This window comes from Camelus dromedarius, chromosome 11 (genome assembly GCF_036321535.1).
Source record: "Camelus dromedarius isolate mCamDro1 chromosome 11, mCamDro1.pat, whole genome shotgun sequence".
NCBI classification, from domain to species: Eukaryota; Metazoa; Chordata; class Mammalia; order Artiodactyla; family Camelidae; genus Camelus; species Camelus dromedarius.
This window is the reverse complement of record NC_087446.1, coordinates 24,188,631-24,207,760: the sequence shown is the minus strand read 5'-3', so window position 1 is coordinate 24,207,760 and position 19,130 is coordinate 24,188,631. Positions and strand designations below refer to the sequence as shown.

The 19,130-nt window shown below is 36.4% G+C and overlaps 1 long non-coding RNA gene across 1 annotated transcript in view; it reads left to right on the top strand.

Moving 5' to 3' along the window:
• The first annotated feature begins 2,471 nt into the window (after positions 1 to 2,471).
• LOC135322468 (uncharacterized) overlaps positions 2,472 to 19,130 on the top strand; it is a 140,954-nt gene continuing 124,295 nt past the window's right edge. The window contains exon 1 of the long non-coding RNA XR_010383038.1: positions 2,472 to 2,582. This is a non-coding gene — a long non-coding RNA (uncharacterized LOC135322468). The remainder of the gene's footprint in view (positions 2,583 to 19,130) is intronic.

The window sequence follows — 19,130 nt, the reverse complement described above, 5'->3', positions numbered from 1 at the left end:
ATACACTTGTTTGTGATTATATATATTAAGTTCAGTATTCACAAGCTATGCTGGTTGTCCCTGTTTTACAAAATAATACACAAGTTCTTAGAGAGGCTTTGTAGATTGACTAAATTATAAGTGACAGAACAAGGATTTGAACCAACATATGTCCAACTTGAAAGCTCTTATTCTTTATGATGTATGATTCACAAGTAAGGTTTGCTTCCTTGGTATTTGGGCCCTGTTATCTTCCCTTGGACATTGATCTTTCTAGTCACCTACAGGGTGCTTGGGATTCCTGAGAGATATGGCATAGTATTTATTATTAGGTAGAACTTTTGGGACAACAGATTGTTGGAGAAAAAAGAGAAGTTTTGCTACTTTGATCCTCCCATCAAATGCTCCAGGGCAGCGGTGATATGTAGAACTCCACTTCATCCAAAAAGTGTAGTTATGGAAGGAGGATAAATAGCAAAATTATGTACATAGTGACAGATTCTTATGTACGTTTACAAAATTAAGGAAGTATGTGGGGTGAGATATCAAGACATCTGTTCTGAAGCTAAGTAAAGTAAATGCTAGCAGCTGGACAAAAAGTAAGTCAAATAGTCCCTGACTCTGTTAGAATAACATTTTCAAAGTATCTTCCCTGAAGTGTGTATTTTTAAGCTGATGATTATTTGACTGACAAACGTTCAGTTTAGTTTTGTGTGCACACCACCTGAGTCACAGGCGAGAGAAATAAAATGTCTACTTCTGTTATTTTAAACCCCGTAGGAAACCATTTCCACACTGGAGAGAAAGTAATCCATTATTTGCCCAGGAAAAACAATCAGATCATTTTCAAGCAAAATGCAGTTTGCTTTCCATTTACTGTATCTCAACGTTCTGACTATAAACACATTAATATAATCCTGACTTTCAAGGAAGAAGCCTCCCGACTATTTATAATAGCCAATAAATATATCTGGTGAGATAGAAAAAAATGAGTAGAATATAAATATCCTCAGAGCACTTATACCAATATTCATTCCATATAAAGTCATTTCCCCTTGGTGACATTTTATCATACTTTGTATTTAAAGATAGAATTGATATCATTTACAAGAAAGTTCGCTTCCCTGTTGGATAAAGAAATTAAACAAACATATCTTTTAAGACTCGCTAAAGTGAGATTTATTTATACATGTTTTTAAAGACCTTCCAAGGTGACTTTATTCATTCAATTAGCCGTTATTGAGCTGTACTGCACATTTCATCATGGTTATGAGGCTACGCTCACCCTGAGCTCCACTGCTTATTAGCCCAGGAAACTTGGCCAAATTACTTATGTCTTGGAGCATCCTACATTTCTTCTTATAAAACTGAGATAATATATTTACCTCATAGCATTGTTGTGAGAGTTAAATGAGAACATATGGAAAGAACTTAGAACAGTAAAAGCTATTTCTTACTAAAAGGGCAAAGGGAAACCTTTCCAGACATTTTAGCTGCCATGTGCCAGCCGTTGTATTAAATGCTAGGCTGCCCGTGTGTATCATAGAGAGGAAGGATGTAGTGTCTGCCCTCAGGGGTTTGTGGGATAGTGGAGTGTTCAGAAAACGTATGGAGTGACAAGTACTCTGACAGAGATGCCCAGAAAGTAGCTGAAAGTCTCCATGACTCTGGATTTGAGAAGAAAGGAGTTAGACATTCAGATCCAAGAACTGCACAGGCTAGTGTTTTTTCCAAAATAGCACAGCATACTGGGAAGAAGTCAATCTTGGCTCTGTCAGCAACTAAAGGAATATAAATCATGTAAACTTTCCACATTTTCTGGACTTTATCTAAACTCTAAACTAACTCTAAACTAACATTTTCCATAGAGTGAGAAGTTTCCATATAGTGACATTCTTTTCCTCTTTGCTCTGAGGTTTGGTCTTGAGGTAATGGCATGACATCTGAAAATGTTTACTATTTAATTGCATTTTTCTTGAATATATGATTGCTCAATATGTTGGTTGTTTCAACTTACTGTCATGGTAAGCTTTTTATAGTTATATTGGCTGACACTTATTCTGAATTTCCAAAGCACCTAGGATATCAGTTCTCAAAATGTAGTTCTCAGAACCCTAAGGGTTCCAGAGACACTTTCAGAGAATCCATAAAGTCAAAGCTATCTTTTAACACTATTAAGACACCTTGTCTTTTTCATTGTATTGACATGTGCACTGATAATACAAAAGCAATGCTAGGATGGTAGCTTACCCTGAATCAAGACAGTGGCCTGAAACTGTACTGGTGGCCATTGCATTCTTCACTGCCAGGCACCAACAGGGTGGCCGGTGTCCTTTAAAAATATTCTTGATTGAAGCATAATAATTATTCATTGTATTAGATTTTACCCTTGGTGTCTTTTTAATATTTTGTGTGATGATTAAAAAAAAAAGGTATATGTATAGAATATGTCATGTGTTCACTGTTGATAGGCTTTAAGGAGAAAGCTAGAACAGGAAAGGCTGCAGTGAGTGCCTGAAGGCAAGAGAGGACCAGAATGTGTCTCTGGGCTGCTGGACAAGGTGTCACTGAGAAGACAGCCACTGAGCACAGACCTGAAGGAGGTGAGTGAGCCCCACGTATATACTTGTTTCATGTGAGAAAACAAGTATAGGTGTCTGCTGTGGGAGAACGTCTGAAATGTTCAAGGAACAGCCAAGGGAGTCCGTGTAGGGGGAGGAGAGGGAACCAGGTGAAAGGTCATAGGAGAAGAGGTCAAAGAAGACAAGCAGGGCCTGTAAACCTTATAGGAACTTAGACTTTTACTCTTAATGAATTGGGATGCCAATGGAAGAATTTCAGCAGAGGATCTAACTGCTTTTTTTAAAGGACAACTCCAATTCCTGTGTGGAAAACAGACTACAGTGGTAAGAGCAGAAGTATGAAAGCAGTCAGGAAACTTCCACGATCCAGCTGGATCAGGGTGGAAGCAGGAGGGTCACGGAGAGTGGTGAATTCATGGCTATATTTGGAGGCAAACAAGACATCCTGGGCTGTGTGCATCAACAAGGTACAGAATAGGACAACTGGAATGAGACAACATATGGGTAGAGCAAATTGACGGTGGAGCACGGAACGAGGGGTGGGATGGAGGGGAAATGTGGGGGGTTGGAATGGGAACGGTACAGGGGGAAAAAGGACAAGGAACTTGGTTTTGAACTCGTTAAGTTTGAAATGCCTGTTAGACATTCAAGTGCAGATGCAGAGCAAGCAATTGAATGCGTATGTTTGTAGTTTGGGGGAGAGGTATGGGTTGGAAATAAAATTTGGGAATAATCTGTATATAGATGTTAGTAGGCTATGAGACTAAATGAGACCACATAGGGAGTCAACGTAAATAGAAAACTATAAATATAAGGAGAAGAGATATAAGAACTGAGTCCTGGGGTGCTCCACTGCTTAAAGGTTGGAGGAACCAGAAAAATAGACTAAAATAGAGCTTCCTGAAAGTCAATTAGAAAACCAAGTAAGAATGGTGCCCTGAAAGAAAAAGTGAAAAAATAAAGTGTTTTAAGTATTAAAAATCACTGATGAGTCAAAAAAGTACGATGACTTAATCCCTGGATTGACCAATACAAAGATCAATGGCGATGCTGGTTATTGGCTCAAGAAGAAATGGAAGAAGATAAATTGGGGATAATGCGTGCAGAAAAATGCTTTATTGGACTTCCGTGAAGACCAGTGGGAAAGTGGGGCAGCATTTCCAAAGAGAAATGGGAGTAATGTGAGGGTTTTTGTTTTTGTTTTTGTTTTTGTTTCTGTTTTTGAGAGGAGATGTAATAACATGTTTTTAGCTGATGTAAAAGATCAAGAAGGGAAGGGAAATCTGCTTTGCAAGCGATTGGTCATAATGATTCACTGTGGAATTTAAACCTAATAAAAAAGAGATGAGGACGTGAGAATGTATAAAACTTGCTCCATACCTCAGCCTAGGATGCCAGGTAAGGGCAAGGGTACAGGAGTCAGCCGAGCATACCTGGCTTGGAATTCCAGTTCTGCACCTACAAGCAATGGGACTTAGGCAAGTTATTGACTTCTCTGTATCTCACTTTTCTCACCTCTCAAATGATAATAATAATTGAACCATCCTCAGATCGTTGGTGTGAGAACGAATTTAGTTAATGTTTGCAAAGGACTTAGAAGAGCAAGTGTAATATCATGTTTGTTAATACACATATGTACACATATATATTCACACATGTATATACATCTCACATGCACAAATAAATAAATCCATTCCTAGTGATATTCTTCTTACCTGAGCTCTTTTTGTTCCTTTAGTCCAAATAACACTACTAACCATTTGCTAATTGTCTCCTACACCAGGAACACTTCTGTAACAAGAATGTAAACTAGGTTCCTGAACTAGAAAGTACAGTTAGAACACAGCCCTGGTTCAGACCTGCTGCATGTACAGTTTTATTATAACTCAAACTCCTCAGCTTTAAAAAGAGTAAAAATAAATTTGTTGCCTAGTGTTTTTTGAGTAGTAAGTGAATAAGACATATAAGCCACTTTGGCCAGTGCATGTAACCTGGTATACAGTTAATTAAGGATGGCTATTAGTATTGTTATGGTACCCTTAGATTTTGGCACCTTGGCTGATACAGATATACTGTGGGAAAGAATGAAATCCAGAGATTAAACTTCTTTCTTTTGCCAGCCTCTCCCATTCTTATCTATATTTCACGTTGAAAGAAAAAACTTAAAAAAAAAATGACATTCACCAGAGAATGAAAGGATTTGCATCATAATGGGGACGACAGACTGCTTAGTCCAAAAATGATCGTTATCAGTGATGAATGCTATAACATTTCTGGTTCTGGCAAGTAGAATGGAATGCAGTCAGAAACAGTTATTAATAACAAAACTGTATTCCATGTTTAGCAGTTTTTGCATGTTTGGGGCAGTTCATATTTGTTGAACCCAAACATCTGTAAATGACCTAGTAAATGCATTTGCGTGGGAAGGATGAAGTACAGAGGAGAATAAACACAAAGACCTAAATTTTATGCTGAATGTTCGCATGTTGAAGTCCTAATCTCCAGTATAATGGTATTGGGAAGTGTGAAATGATTAGGTCATGATGGCGAGCCCTCATGAATGGTATCGGTGCCCTGATAAAAGAGACCCTAAAGAATTCCCTTCCCCCTTCCACCATGTGAGGACGCAGGAGAAGGCCATCTGGGACCAGAAAGTTGGCTCTTCCCAGACGGTGAACCTGCCAGCCCCTTGATCTTGGACTTGCCAGCGTCCACAAATATGAGAAATAAATCCTGGTTGTTTAAGCCACCCAGTCTGTGGTGTTTTTGTTAGAGTAGCCCAAATGGACTTAGATAGTAAGGCACCTACAGAGATTACCGAGTAGCAGAAAATAAGTGGTCAGTGAAGAGTCAATTTAACAATGTTTCTGGGAGAAAATACTGCTAGACTAAGTGTCATCATAGCCAAAACTACATGGGCCAGTTGGGCAGTGTCCTCAGGATACCCTGGTTGTTCAACATGCAAGCTTCCATATTGGGACTTTTTCAATATCTGACTGATTTGGGGCTGGATTGCTAGTTTGGAGGAGAATTCCTGAATTGGCAAGGTTATACATAATTAAGTAAAAATGAACTCTTAGGTAAAGAGGAAACCAAGAACTAACAGTTTTTATCCAGATGTCATCTGGAAAGCATCTTCAAGGATTCTTCAGAACTGAAATTGTTTTCTTGTTTACATGATTCTGAAACAAACTGGAGTGACAGAAGGAGAATTTAGAATGAAAAAATGGGCAATGTTCTTTGTTTACTGAAGAGAGATATAAGTCAAAAACAATCCTGCAATTCCTCACTACTGTAAACATCATGTGGAAGCATTCCCACAATGAAGAAATTATAGTTCAGTATAATTAAAAACAATTTGCACTAAGTAGTAAACAAACAACAAAAAAAGAGACAGCAACTCGGAGTGGGATTATTATAAACTGCAGTTGAATTTTATCTGATAGAAGGTAATGGGTATCTTCATTTGACAAACTTGTTTTTTTTATCTGTGTGGTGTTAGACAAATATGTAGTCTTAAGAACACCATTTTGTGCATATTGACTATATAATAGATATAAATAATTCTAACATATTTGCCTTACAGTGTTGTTGTAAAGATTATAAATCACTGTAAATGGTCTAGCATAATATTTGGCACATAGGAGTCTCCATGGATATTTGCTGTTTTTGTGGAGCAACATTTTAACAAAATTCATATATAACAGGGGAATCCAAAGTAAGTGGGAACCAACTGTCTCCAACAAGGAAAATTAAATTGGAGCAGTATTATTTTTCTTCTCAGCTCCTGATAATTAGAGGCTGGTTGTATGGCTCAGGTATAACTAAATGGATGCCCCTGTCCCGTATATGAATTTTGAAAGAGGGAAGCAAAGGTGTAAGTCAGAAATATTTGCAGAGCACAGTGGTTCTCAACTGGGGCCATTCTATAGCGTCTGGAGAAATTTTTGATGTCAAGAGTCAGGAAGTGCCCCTGGCATCTATCTAATGGGCAGAAGCCAGAGAAGCTGCTAAGTATAACACAATTTACCAGAAGGCCCCACAAACCAAAGTCTGGCTCAAAATGTCAGTAAGTCCTGAGGTTGAGCAGCTCTGGAATAGCCCTGGTGGCAGAGTGGACAATGCAGCATCACAGAAGCGGGAGTCAGGAGGTGGCAGGGAATGCCTAGTGGTCTGGCCAGTCTGCGTTGTCCTGAGAAAATGGCTTCTGTGACAGCCTTTTGGCATCTTGAATGTACTTTATCTCCTGGACCATCTGCTTGACCTCCACACCTTCGTTTTTTATTTAATTTTGTAAGCTACATGACACACTCCCAAAACCCTCTTAAAGATTAAGTTAATTAATTTTCATATTAGCCATCCAGAAAACCTGATTAGTAGCGACAGTCTGTCAATAGCATTTAGCATTATTATTATTAGCATGAGTAATATTATTATTAATAATAAAGTCATTAGAAGGAGGGAGGATGTAAGCTATTTTTTAAACAATATCAATAAGTACTTAATAATTGGCTAGGGAGTGTACACATGATGTTGACTTTATTCCCTAAAGCCACTTTGTGAAATAAGCATTAATGTCTCTATTTAAAAAGTGATGACACTGAGTCAACTCAAAGTTATCCAGCTAATATGTATCAGACCCAAGTTACAAATCCAGATCTTTTCCATTCTAAAGCAGTTCTTCATTTAACCATTTGATTTCTCTCTCTTTCTCTCTTGTCTCACACACACACACACACAATAAAATTACATCACACTCTCTGCATAAATCACCAGTAGCTTTCCAGGTGTCAGATACAGTCAATTTGACAATTCCTCTTTTTGTTTGGTCTCCACTTAGCTCTTCTCTCTCTAAGTCAGCAGGCTCTTCTAACTCTGTCTTCTAACTCTTGAAATCTGGTGTTTGTGCAGTCCTCGTCTTTGTCCCTTCTCTTTTCATGCCACACACTCCCTGGATAATCTCATCTACACTCTGCCATTGTCATGTCATGATGTTTTAAAAGTTTAATTTACATTAATGCTCATTATTTAATCAAGAGTGATACAGAAATAATTCAAATATCACAGTTAAATATGAAAACCTTCAGCTCTCCGTCTGGCTACTAATCAGGTAATTTAAAGAAGAATTACACCAACTATTAGAAACAAAAGTATCTGAAATAATACTTAGCCTCTAGGGCTCTACCTTATAAATTGAAACGATATCATTCACTTCCTCCAAGGCTGGCCTTAGAGTTTGCTATAAAATGTTCAGGGCACCTCCAGAATAGAACAGCACAATATGAGACCATTCAAATTAAATCATTCCAGGCTCCGTTTCACAGGTGGAGAGTATGGTTTTCTTCCCTTGCCTGCATTCTTTCTTCCTGCCTTGAGACAAAAACTGATTATTATTACAGAAGGATGGAAAACCAGAAAGCCTTCCCAAGTTGTCAGAGAATTCTGTTCTCTTGTGCTGTGACTACAGCTGCACAGTGAGAATTACACACAAAGGATTAGTAAACCTGTAGAAAACTAGATATTCTTTCTATTTGCTGGTCTGCAGCGTTTCTCAGAGAGTAGGTCACAGTAGGGTAGCAAAATTCTCTCTCCATACTATGATTAGCAACAGTTACTCCATGGTAAAGAAGAGCGAGGCTTCTAAAGTTTAAGTATATGCATTGCCATTTTCCTGAAAGCAAGCTGTACAGCACCAGCACAGCTAGGTCAGAAGGGGTCCCTGGTCTCAATCACACAGTTTTCTAGGAACTGGTTTTAAGATCAGGTCACTAACCCATATTTTCCCATCCTTTGAGTAAATTCCCTTTCATGAGTACCTGGTGTCCATATCTGCAAGCTGACCCTGGTCAAGCTTTCTCGTTTCATCAAAGATATTTCAACAATGTTGAGCTTCAAAAAAAGAAAAAGAGGTCAGGCTCTACGTTGCTTTGCTTTAAATAATTGGGATCTGTTCAAATTAATTCTGATACACCCATTACCAGAAACAGAGGTGGCTGGCAGTTTTTGAGTCAGTTTATCTCACTTGGAAATCTACCATGATACAAAATATCAGTTCTGCTTAGGGTTTAATAAATAATAGTGGATAGAATTATGATCTTTGATATTTTCCATGAGCTTTGATTGTATGAAAGAGATGTCTGTGAATACTATGGTAAAAAAAATAAACTCCTATCTTCATAAATATTTAAATTCATTTTCACCAAATTATTAAAAATAGGTTGAAATATACTATTTTACATGGATTTCATCTGGGTTCTTGTACTATTTAGGGATAAAAAATGACATTTGTGTTTAATATCTAGGGTGCCACATGTTGTAAAAATATGTCATGTTGTAACATTTATAATTTTATACTTTATCTGAATACAAATTGGGGTTTTTAGATTCACCTGGCATTGTGAGATACAGGACCAGACATAATCACTATATGAACATTTCCTATATGCTCACTACTATAATTATAAATGTACAACTTTTTCCCCCTTATAGAATTACACAAAATACACTTAATCAGAATTCTTTTTTTTATAGGGCATAAACATATAGCACGGCTACAAATGGTGAATTCATCTGTGTGTGAAATCACATTTTTTATGTATTACAATTATATCTTAATATATCTGATGTATAAGACACTTAAAATTTCATGTATCTTATTATTTTGACCTTGCCTTTATCACACTTCTTTTTTCATAGTTGACTTTGTAGTGGTCATAGGCTTTTTTTTTTTTTTTTTTTTTGATCTGGATAAAGGGAAATTGAGTTGAACTGACAGCTAATTGGGTTTAGGAGGATAATATTATTTAATTTATAGTCATTTTGTGTATAATTAAGATATTGCAAGTCACAGTCAGAATGGCCTTCAGAAAGACTTCATCACTCACCATACTGACTTACCAGGTGCAACACTGACTCATAAGGGTGGATGCCAGAGGTGATAATCCAGTATGACTATGTGCTGCATCTCCCAGCACCAGATGCATGTAGGTGGTAGAAGAGAAACAAAGTTTGAGACGCACAGAACCAGAACTAGTCTGTGGACAATTCTCCTAGTCATTCCAAGTGCAAAATATTAAGCAGCAGATTTTAGTACCTTCACTGCCTAGCAAAAATGGAAGTCCTCTTTTGTCCAGGAATATAACCATTTTAGCAGCAAATTATAAATGCATTTTCTCTTACAAATTGGAAATTATCAGAATTGTTGTGTTTGTAGGGTAGGTACAGACTGACAGCAGCACTGCGCATCCTGCCTACCTCTGTATGTGAAGTCTCATGGTTTACGTATAGGGACCATGTCTTAGCATTTCCAGCACCTTTTGTCTTGATAAAGTCTAGCAGTTCTGGATAAAATGATGTGTAAAATTGACACCAATGCAGCAAACCCTGAAGAAACAAGTGTTCCCGTGATAAGACTCCTATGCATGTGTCAATAATTCAAAGTATGTAGTCTAAGAGTAATTTGTTTACAAAATTGAGCAACTCTGTACAACAGAGACAATTTAAACATGCATTTGAAGTGCTCTTGGGTAGGCCTTAATTTCAGATTAATATTTTACATTTTTTTCAGAATTATTAATCTTGCCAAAATTTAAGTATGCCAGAAAGTATTCTAGTGAAAGTCAGACATGTATACTGACGTTAAAAAAAGGACAAGGGACCAAGTCAAAACTGTTTTTACTATATCATAGTGCAACTTACAACCTCAGACAGTTAAAATTACAATTTTTTCTACATTCTAAATCATAAAAAAATAAAATTTGATTTAATAACTAGAAGAAACACTAAATTGTCTTGAGATTCACACTATAGAAAAAGATGGTTCAAAATTGTGGTTATATGAAGAGGTAATAGAAGACTATGCTAGAAAAAGAAAAAAGCAAACTATATACAGATGAATATTCCATAATATTATGTAATAATATACAATACTACCAAAATATACTGCATTATTTTTCTATTTAAAAAATTTAATACTTCTGCATGTGCATGAATTAGTGTAGGCTCCTGAGAATAGAATAATCATTATTATTAATACAATTTCTACCTATGGCCTAAACAACAAAGGCCAGGTATGTGATCTGATTATTATGCTACAGTTAAAACAAGGACATTCAGTTAGTGGCATAAGTATCATATTCTCCACCAAGGTCTCATTTACTTTTTCTTCGTCAATCAAATTCTCCACAGATTCTGAGTAGTACTGTTTAATAGGTGTAGCTTAATAATTCCAGTATAGTTTTCAGAAATGTCTTGCTTGATTCTTGCATTACCAAGGACCTACATTTATAGTGGGCTGAACGATGGCCCCCAGCTCCTGTCTTCCAATTGCTTAATCCAAAATCCTTGGCCAAATCCTTTCCCCATCTCTTTTTCTCATCCCTTTATCTGGTCCATCTGCAAGTCCTACCAACTCTACCTTCAAAATATATTCAGAATCTAGCCATTTCTCACCACCCCATTGCTGTCTTCCTGGTCTAATCCACCACAAACCCTCACCTGGATTAGTCCAGTGGCTTCCTCATGGATGAGCCCTTTTCTACCTCTGTCCTCCTTTCTTCCCATCAGTCTGTTGTCACTACAACAGCCAGAGTAATTCTGTTGAAAGTAAGTCAGATCATGCCGCTTTTATGTTCAAATGTTTCCAAAGCTTTTCCCTCTTATTTTGAATAAACACCTAAATCCTGCCACGATTTACAAAGCCCTGTGTGATCCAACCCTGCCAACTCCGTCTGTCTCTGATCTCATCTTCCTCTGTTCCCACCTCCTTTACTCTTCTCCAGTCCTGCTGACATCCAAGGGAACACCTCTTTCTTGCCTCAGAGATTTATTTTTTTGCCAGAAATTCTCTTTCCCTTATACTTGCTTGGATCCTTTATTACCATCAGGACCTTACGCTTGAATCCACTTTCTCAGTGAGCTCTTCTCGGGGAACATCTACATTTTCAGCTCCCCGATACCTCTCACCCACCTTCCTTGTTTTACTATTCCCTGGACTGCTTGTCAGTATCAGATGTAGTGTACTTTGTGCTTATTACTATTATCTGCCTGCCTAGAACGTGAGCTTCATAAAAGCAGGGGTTTCCAGCTTTTCGTAACTGTATCAGCAGTATCCATAAAAGTGCCCTGCATGAGGCCACTGCACAATAGATATTTAATTTCTTATTAATGGAAACTCAACTTCTCTGAGTGAGTTTTAGAAAGCGGTCTGCCTATGGGATCTTTGTTGTGTCTTACAAACCCACTTTGTGACATGCGTTACCATTGCTGCTGTCTCTGGTCTTGGCTTCCTATCCTTGTACAGAATTACTGCAGCAGCAGCCTCTAAAGTGTCTCCTGCTTCCTGTTTTGCTGCTTTTCACCATGTAGCCAGTGTGCTCTTTCCCAAAAGAAAATCTGGTCATGTCCATCCATACTCGGTCCTTTTAATCCTATGTTCTCACTGTAAGGTCACTAGGTTCCTCTCCCTTTCAAGGAGAAATTGAAAAGCTATATATGAGAATAACGTATATAGGATGGGATGAACTTAGACCTACATAAACTGACTGAAGAAGAATTATTTACAACTTTTGATACAGTAGTTCTTGTTAGTACAAAGCATTTATGACACACATCACAATTCATGGCAAGTTACAAATGTGTAGAGAAAATGACATTGGGAACTGAAGTTTTAGTAAATCAAAGGGAAGAAACTGTTTTCTATTGCTTTTCTTGTCGTGGCATTGAATAACTTGAATCATTTCTGTTTTCCATGCATGATGTTTTGACCCACTGTGGGAGTTTGGGGTGTAACCTGTGGTCTTGGATCAACTTAAAAGTAATTAACTTTTGTAAATGCCTGCAATGTTAATTTTATTTCATTTGGAAATACCTGCATGCTAAGCAACACAGGTGATGCATTTTTTTGACTGATTATGTGGTTTATACCTAATCCCTTCTCAATTTGTCAAACTAAAAATGTAATGTATGGGACTGCTACATCATCTTTCAATTTTATATAGTACAGATCCCAGAGCTAGAACCTAAGCTGTGTCTATACCGAGTATTTAAGTGGTTCTGGATAGGTATCAGTAGCCATGGGTAGTTTCATTGGCAGGGATTTTGTTTGCTTGTGAACATTGTGAGATAGGTAAAAAATGGAAAGAAAGAGTGCTTTGAGACTTGAATGACAGACAGGGCAAAGATCTCGATAGAAAGATCTTGGTAATAATACAAGATGCCTATTTTGCCAATAAATTCCAGAGTTGGAAATGCTCATTTTCCTCATGTCAGTATAGAGAATATAGCATAAGGAAGGGATGTCTCCATTAGTGTAGGTAGAAAAGGAAAATAAAGCAATAAAGACAAGAGAGTGTGTACTGGGCAAATATTTACCTGTTGATCATTTCTTCCTTATTCTGGAAAGAATTCTCCCCTTTTTGTTGGGGATAGCTTCTCTTTTCCATCCTCAGGTAGTTTGGGGGTCTTTCCATCATGAAAACCCAATCCATTATCCACAGGAATGAACCCAGACTCCAGTCAGGCCAATCAGCCCCAAGAATATTTCTAATTAGAATTAAAGAAAAAAGGGGCATTTACTTTCTAAATGTGAAATAAATGAAATTCCTAGTGGTGCCAGGTACAAGCCTCTGATATCTTAAAGGAATTAGCTTTGTTAGGATAAAGGAGACCCACAGAGAAAGAAAAGAATAAGAAAAAAGGAGAAAATGTGTGGAAGAGAAGGACTGGATGATGGTGGCAGTAGAGTTCTCTAATTGTTTTAGTTTTAGCACCATCTTTGGCTTTCTTGTAGCTTTGGGTTTTCTTAATCAGTCTGGTGAACCTTCTTTTTTCCAAGCTGATTTTAGTTGAGTTTCTGATGCTTTTGCCAGTAGAGTTCTAACCAATATAAGATCTAACTAGTATCATTAGTGTTCCTCCAAAATAATGGAGAGAAGAAGGGAATAGAATGCAAACCCGAATAGATGTTGAGAGCTCCTAATAGGCAGAGTTTCAGGGGTACAGGTCTTGGGGTTTGTTACCATACAGTTTTGAAGACTCCAATTTATTTTTCTTCAATTTATTTCGTTATTGATGCCTTGATAACATTTGTAGATTTTGAGAATTTTGAGTGTATACTTTTTCTGGGTCCTTGAAGACACATTGGTAATGACTACTAAGAATAATAGCTCTACATAAAATTCCTTTTACTTGTGGAGGTAGAAGGTGAGAGGAATTTCACCTCTTGGCACAAATGTGAGATAAAAAAAGGAATTCTTGATTTAAGGAATAGAAGAACTGAATTCTGAGGCAGCTCTCTTGGGAGCAGAAATAAATAGTAGGAAAGGTCAAAGAAACTTTGAGTCTGAAGTAGTTACACAAATACTGATTTAAGATTTGTAGCAAAAACAAGATGATAAACTTGGCTTGAGATTTTCTGTAATACATTGGGGTTGTCCATCTTACAGTAGAACAGAATAGTTCTTGTTTTGCACAATGCAGCTAAAAGTTAGGTAAGTATAAGTCTGTAACTGGAATATCCTCTGGGTCCCTTCCAGGCTTGGAGCTGCAGCACATAGTTTAGTGAATACTTACACTCACTTTTCAGCAGTCATGACTGTAATCAGTTGGGAAGACAGTGACACTCCTAGTGCTTCAGACTTGCTTCCAGAGTTCTGATGACTTACGAATTTTCTTAAATTAAAATAGTTAACATATTTTAGAGAATCTTTTATTTTTTGTTGATTGCTGAACTTGCAAAACTACCTAACTTTTCAAGATAAATTGACTCTTTGATCAATAAAAAATGGAGGGGGAAGGGCGGTTTTTATGGAAATTTCAACTCAGTGTGAATGCTTTAAACACAAGCACTATCTTCCAGAGGCCAGGAAACATGAGGAGACAAAGAATGCTGGCTGACTGAAGAATTAGCTCTACAATAGCTTTTGGATGGCCTTCAATAGCATTTTTAGAAGAGTAGAAGAAAGTCAAACTGAGCCCTTTATTACTTTTTATCAATAAGTCTTTGTTAGCAATTGGCATAGCATTTCAGGAGATTCTATTGGAAAAGATATCAGTGGCGACTGGATATATACCAGCTCTATACCAGTAGAATTCGATTACAATAGTGACATACTCTTTTTCATCCAAAAGCATTTCCTGATTCAGATATAGTTAATATTTAAGAGTTGAAGGATTACTTTGAGAAAGTGAGGAAAACATTTTTGAGATAAGATCTCAATCAGGGAAAGCAAAATTTAAATATAATAGATAGTAATATTTTACATCAATTTGGTTATTTCAATTCATATTGTATATTCAACACAGTAACTAGAGTACAATAAAATTCCCTCAAGTTTTGGTTTTAATTTCAGTTAAAACACTGCGAATTTTTTCAATAATCTGATTATTTTATTCAAGATAATTGTTAGTCAACATGATGAGTTCTGAAGTGGATTATTTCAATCAAAATTACTTAGTATTGCTTTCTACATAATCTAAAATCCACATATCTTTTCTTTTAATACAAATGCTGTTGAATACAATTATCATCTAGATCAAAGATACATAACACAATTACATGAGCACATATGGAATTTCTCTGAGAAAAAAAGACAATTACTGATAGATGCTTTTTTTGGTGGGGGAGCTAAAGTCTTAAGGAGCACCCAAAACGAGCTGCCACTTTGTGTAAGACCTACTTCAAATCGGGATTTCCTATGAAAATGGATGTCACACTGAGTTATTTGGAATACATGCATGTACATTAGCATTAATGCAATTACTTTGGTTTAATACATTCAAGTACTACAAACTGCTCAAAGTCAGTATATCATTCCATTTTTCAACTAATTCAAAAATACGTGTTTTAGTAAATCACCACATTAAGCTGCAACTATCTTTTACATAAGATAAAAGCATAAATTGTCCTGAAAATACAGTATCTGGGAAAACACTGAACGACATCAGAGGTAAATATCAAAACCTCTAGAACACTTTTACCATCTCCCATGATGAATACATAGGAAATTACTTCCCAACATTTTTGTGCAACACTCAATGTATAAACAAAAGATAAGTCAATCTTTCCAAAATAGAATTATTAACACTAATTACGGACAAGTTGTTCACTGGGGAAGGAAACAAGATAATTAGAAGGATACTTGGAGGTAACTTATGGGAAAGGCAAATAAAAGTTTAATTCATCACTCTGAAGAATTCCTTGGTGTGAGAACTCACCAAGTAGAAAGGATTTGGCAAGACTAGTAAAGCGAAAGTATGACTTTAATTTAGACTTGTTTCTGTCATGAATTCCCCACCTCAAGTGCAAAGAGACTGAGACAATTTGATACATTTACCCTTTTCTGAAACCATGTTGATAAGCTTCTTCCAAAGTACACTGCAGGGAAAGACCAGCCCAGGACACTGAGCAGCTGATGTAACCGCCGCAAGTTTAGCTGCAAAGATCATTACAGTAATAGAGAAATACAGAAAAGAGTTTGCCTTTTCATGAAATTCTCACAAAAGAAAGTTATATGCCTTAGAAACAAGTTTATCTGAAAATGAATAGAAAATATTCTTCAAACATTTCAATTGTAATCTTAGTGAATTTATTTCAAAAGCATAAATTAACTTTGGCTTTCAGTAACTATAAAAACATTTTAATCATCCATTACCTTGATTATTAATGTCCTCATTTAAAAAAACAAACATGCTGACTATATGTGTGAATGTGTATTTTTAAAAGGACTGCCTCACTGCCAACAGAGTAAAGATGCAAGGAGAAAAAATTATAAGGCATTAAAACAGGCAGTTTTCTATTAAAAAAAAAAAAACAGCAGTTAATATATTTTATTTTATTTTATTTTAAAATTTTTTTCAAGCCAAAGAAAAAGTAATTTGGCTTTAATTATCTAGTAAAGTGTTTGGAAACCTGAATTACTTACACATTTTGATCTTTTCTTGGTATGAACAGAGTGACTTTGTGTTTAGGCCATTTCAATTGATAATTATTCAGAACTTCCTAGTTACACTAGACTTATCTCTGTCCAGGCAAGAGGGGTAGCTTCATGTTCTTACAGGGAGAGAAGGGCTGAGATCAGAGATCTGGGCTTTAGATCACTGCCAACACTGGGGAAGGTTGCAAAAAGGGCTTCATTTCATGTACTTGGTAAAACAACACTTTTTTTTCTCCTTATCCCTTTTTGTGAGTTTTGAACTTACTTGTTAAGGGTGAGTCATTTAAATCAACCTCTTAGGATCCAGTTATTTAATATCTAATGAAATATTAAGTCTACATCACTTATAGAAGTTTTAGACATTTTAAAGGCTTTTAGAGATCCAGTAGATTCTAAGCTATGGTATCTCTTCATTTTTTCCCTTCTGAACTAGTCTTCATGTTCCTCCCTCCTGCATCTCCCCCAGAACTCCCTGAAGTAAAACCTTAATATCTGTAATTCATTACCAGTTTCAAACTCTGTTTTTAATTTAGATGTAACCCAGGATGTGTACAAATGTCCAACAATATCATTTGCGTCCCGGGGACACACACATCTTTTCACTGTAGTTTCTCCGGTTTAGGCATTCGTCATGTGTTTTTGGTGGTTTGCCTACATTCTACCTCATGGGAACCACACATGTAATAAAACAACCATATAATTTATTGTGGCAAATGTTACTTAACTAGATTACAACATTATATGTTGAGATTGAAAAACATCCTTAAATTAAGGTGGATCATTATTTTAATTGCCTAAGGTCAAGAATTCTTGCCAGAACTAACTCTAAGACACTTGGTTTGGATGAGTTTTTTCTTCAGTCATGTGATTAGTTCACTGTTTCAACAGAGTAAAAAGGGGTCTTTTTCTTAAGGATCATAGGCTCCTGCTTATTCTCTGAACCCTTTTTCTAAAAACACAAGTAAAGCCAGCAAAGCAGTACAATAAACTAAGTGCTTTGTTTTTATTTAATCAGTGATTATTTTGTTACTTATTCTAAATGAAATACTTTTTATCGTATCACGATTATTTTGTTGCCTGTCCACAACTTTTAAAGCATTGTACTTTATTAGAGCTAGGAATAAGTAATCTTCATAAAAATATACTTTCACAACTTTAAAATAAACTTTAAAGTACCAGCTAAATGGTTTAAGATTTTCAAGAATGTAGACCCAAGTATGTTGCTATGAGAGCAGTAAATTATTGTAATTTTAGAACAATTTCTATAATAATATACTTGTTCTGTCAGACAAAATTTAGGCCATTATTACAACCGATCAAATGAAATCATTATGGTTGTTAGATACTAAATATAAGGTTTTCCAGTAAGTGGATTAGTTCCTAGTTAGAAGGAAACATCTTTTTAATCTCAACACGTATAAGTCATTGTAATTATGGTTCCTATTTATTATCTAACATATCAGTCAATAAATGAATTGCTGACAGCAGTATTGCACAGGCAGAATAATTTAGCTATTAAACTCAGTTTTTCGCTGGGTCCTTCTGCTCGTGTGGCTTTAGTGCATGAAACTTCATTTACCATTTCCCTGTTGGACGTTGCCGTCTCTTCTCTAGGTCATTTCCACGTCTCATTCTGCTTGACTCAGACAGCAGTCTTCTTTCTGAATCTTGGGTTTCCCTGTCCACTGACTCTGCTTCATTCTTCCATCCCTTTATTCTCTGAGTTGGAAATCTCATCATTATCTCCTCATAGCCTTTCCTTCCGTCAGATTCCACTTTTATTTTCTTCTTAGTTAGCTTAGTCACCTTTATAACTTGGTGCCAGAAAAATATCAATAAAGCTGTTTCTTACTAGAGAACTTGCACTAAACAGGAAGTTCATAGATCTGATTTCTGCATCTTGCCTTAAACTCTGGTTGGAAGATCACTTTCTTGTTCAGGGACTTAGCACTGCCTCTGTTAAATGAAGGATCTGAAATAGGTTATCTTTAAAATCTTTGCAACGTTAAATATGCTCAGTCTACTAACACTAAAGACCTCAACATATTCCTGCTTGCTCAAAGTGACTGTAATAGGAAAATAATTTATTCTTTTTACCAACTTGACTCTATCTTATATGAGTCCTTTAGGAAAATTGTCTAAATAGGGCTTGAGAACTGCTCCCCAGCCCCCACTTTGTAATTATATTTTCTTTCTACTGGGCATAGATTTAGCTAATATTTTTTAACAATATTCTTTCCAAAGTGTGCCAATATCACTGAGCCCCAGGGGAAGACTACCAAATCAGCAAATCCACTGTTTAAAGTCCCTTTGTTTAGAATAGGTATGTTGCCGTAGACACCTTGGGGAGAAATTTAACCCTTGGATCTCAGACTAAAGAAAAGGAAATGTGCCTCGATTCCACCAGCAGCCATACTTCTATCACAGTGCAGTTAATTACAAGCATCAGAATACTCAGTCCCTTTGCTGAAATAGTCAACTAATATTTCTGACCCTAACTTTTAAAAATAAGCTATGGTGAACCCTCTGACTTATGCCCCAAAGCTAAAGAATGCCAATTCTGGGTTAAGAACTACTCCAATGATTAAAGAGTTTCTCCTTTGAGGAAGGGGGCAATTATCAAAAAAGCTAAAAT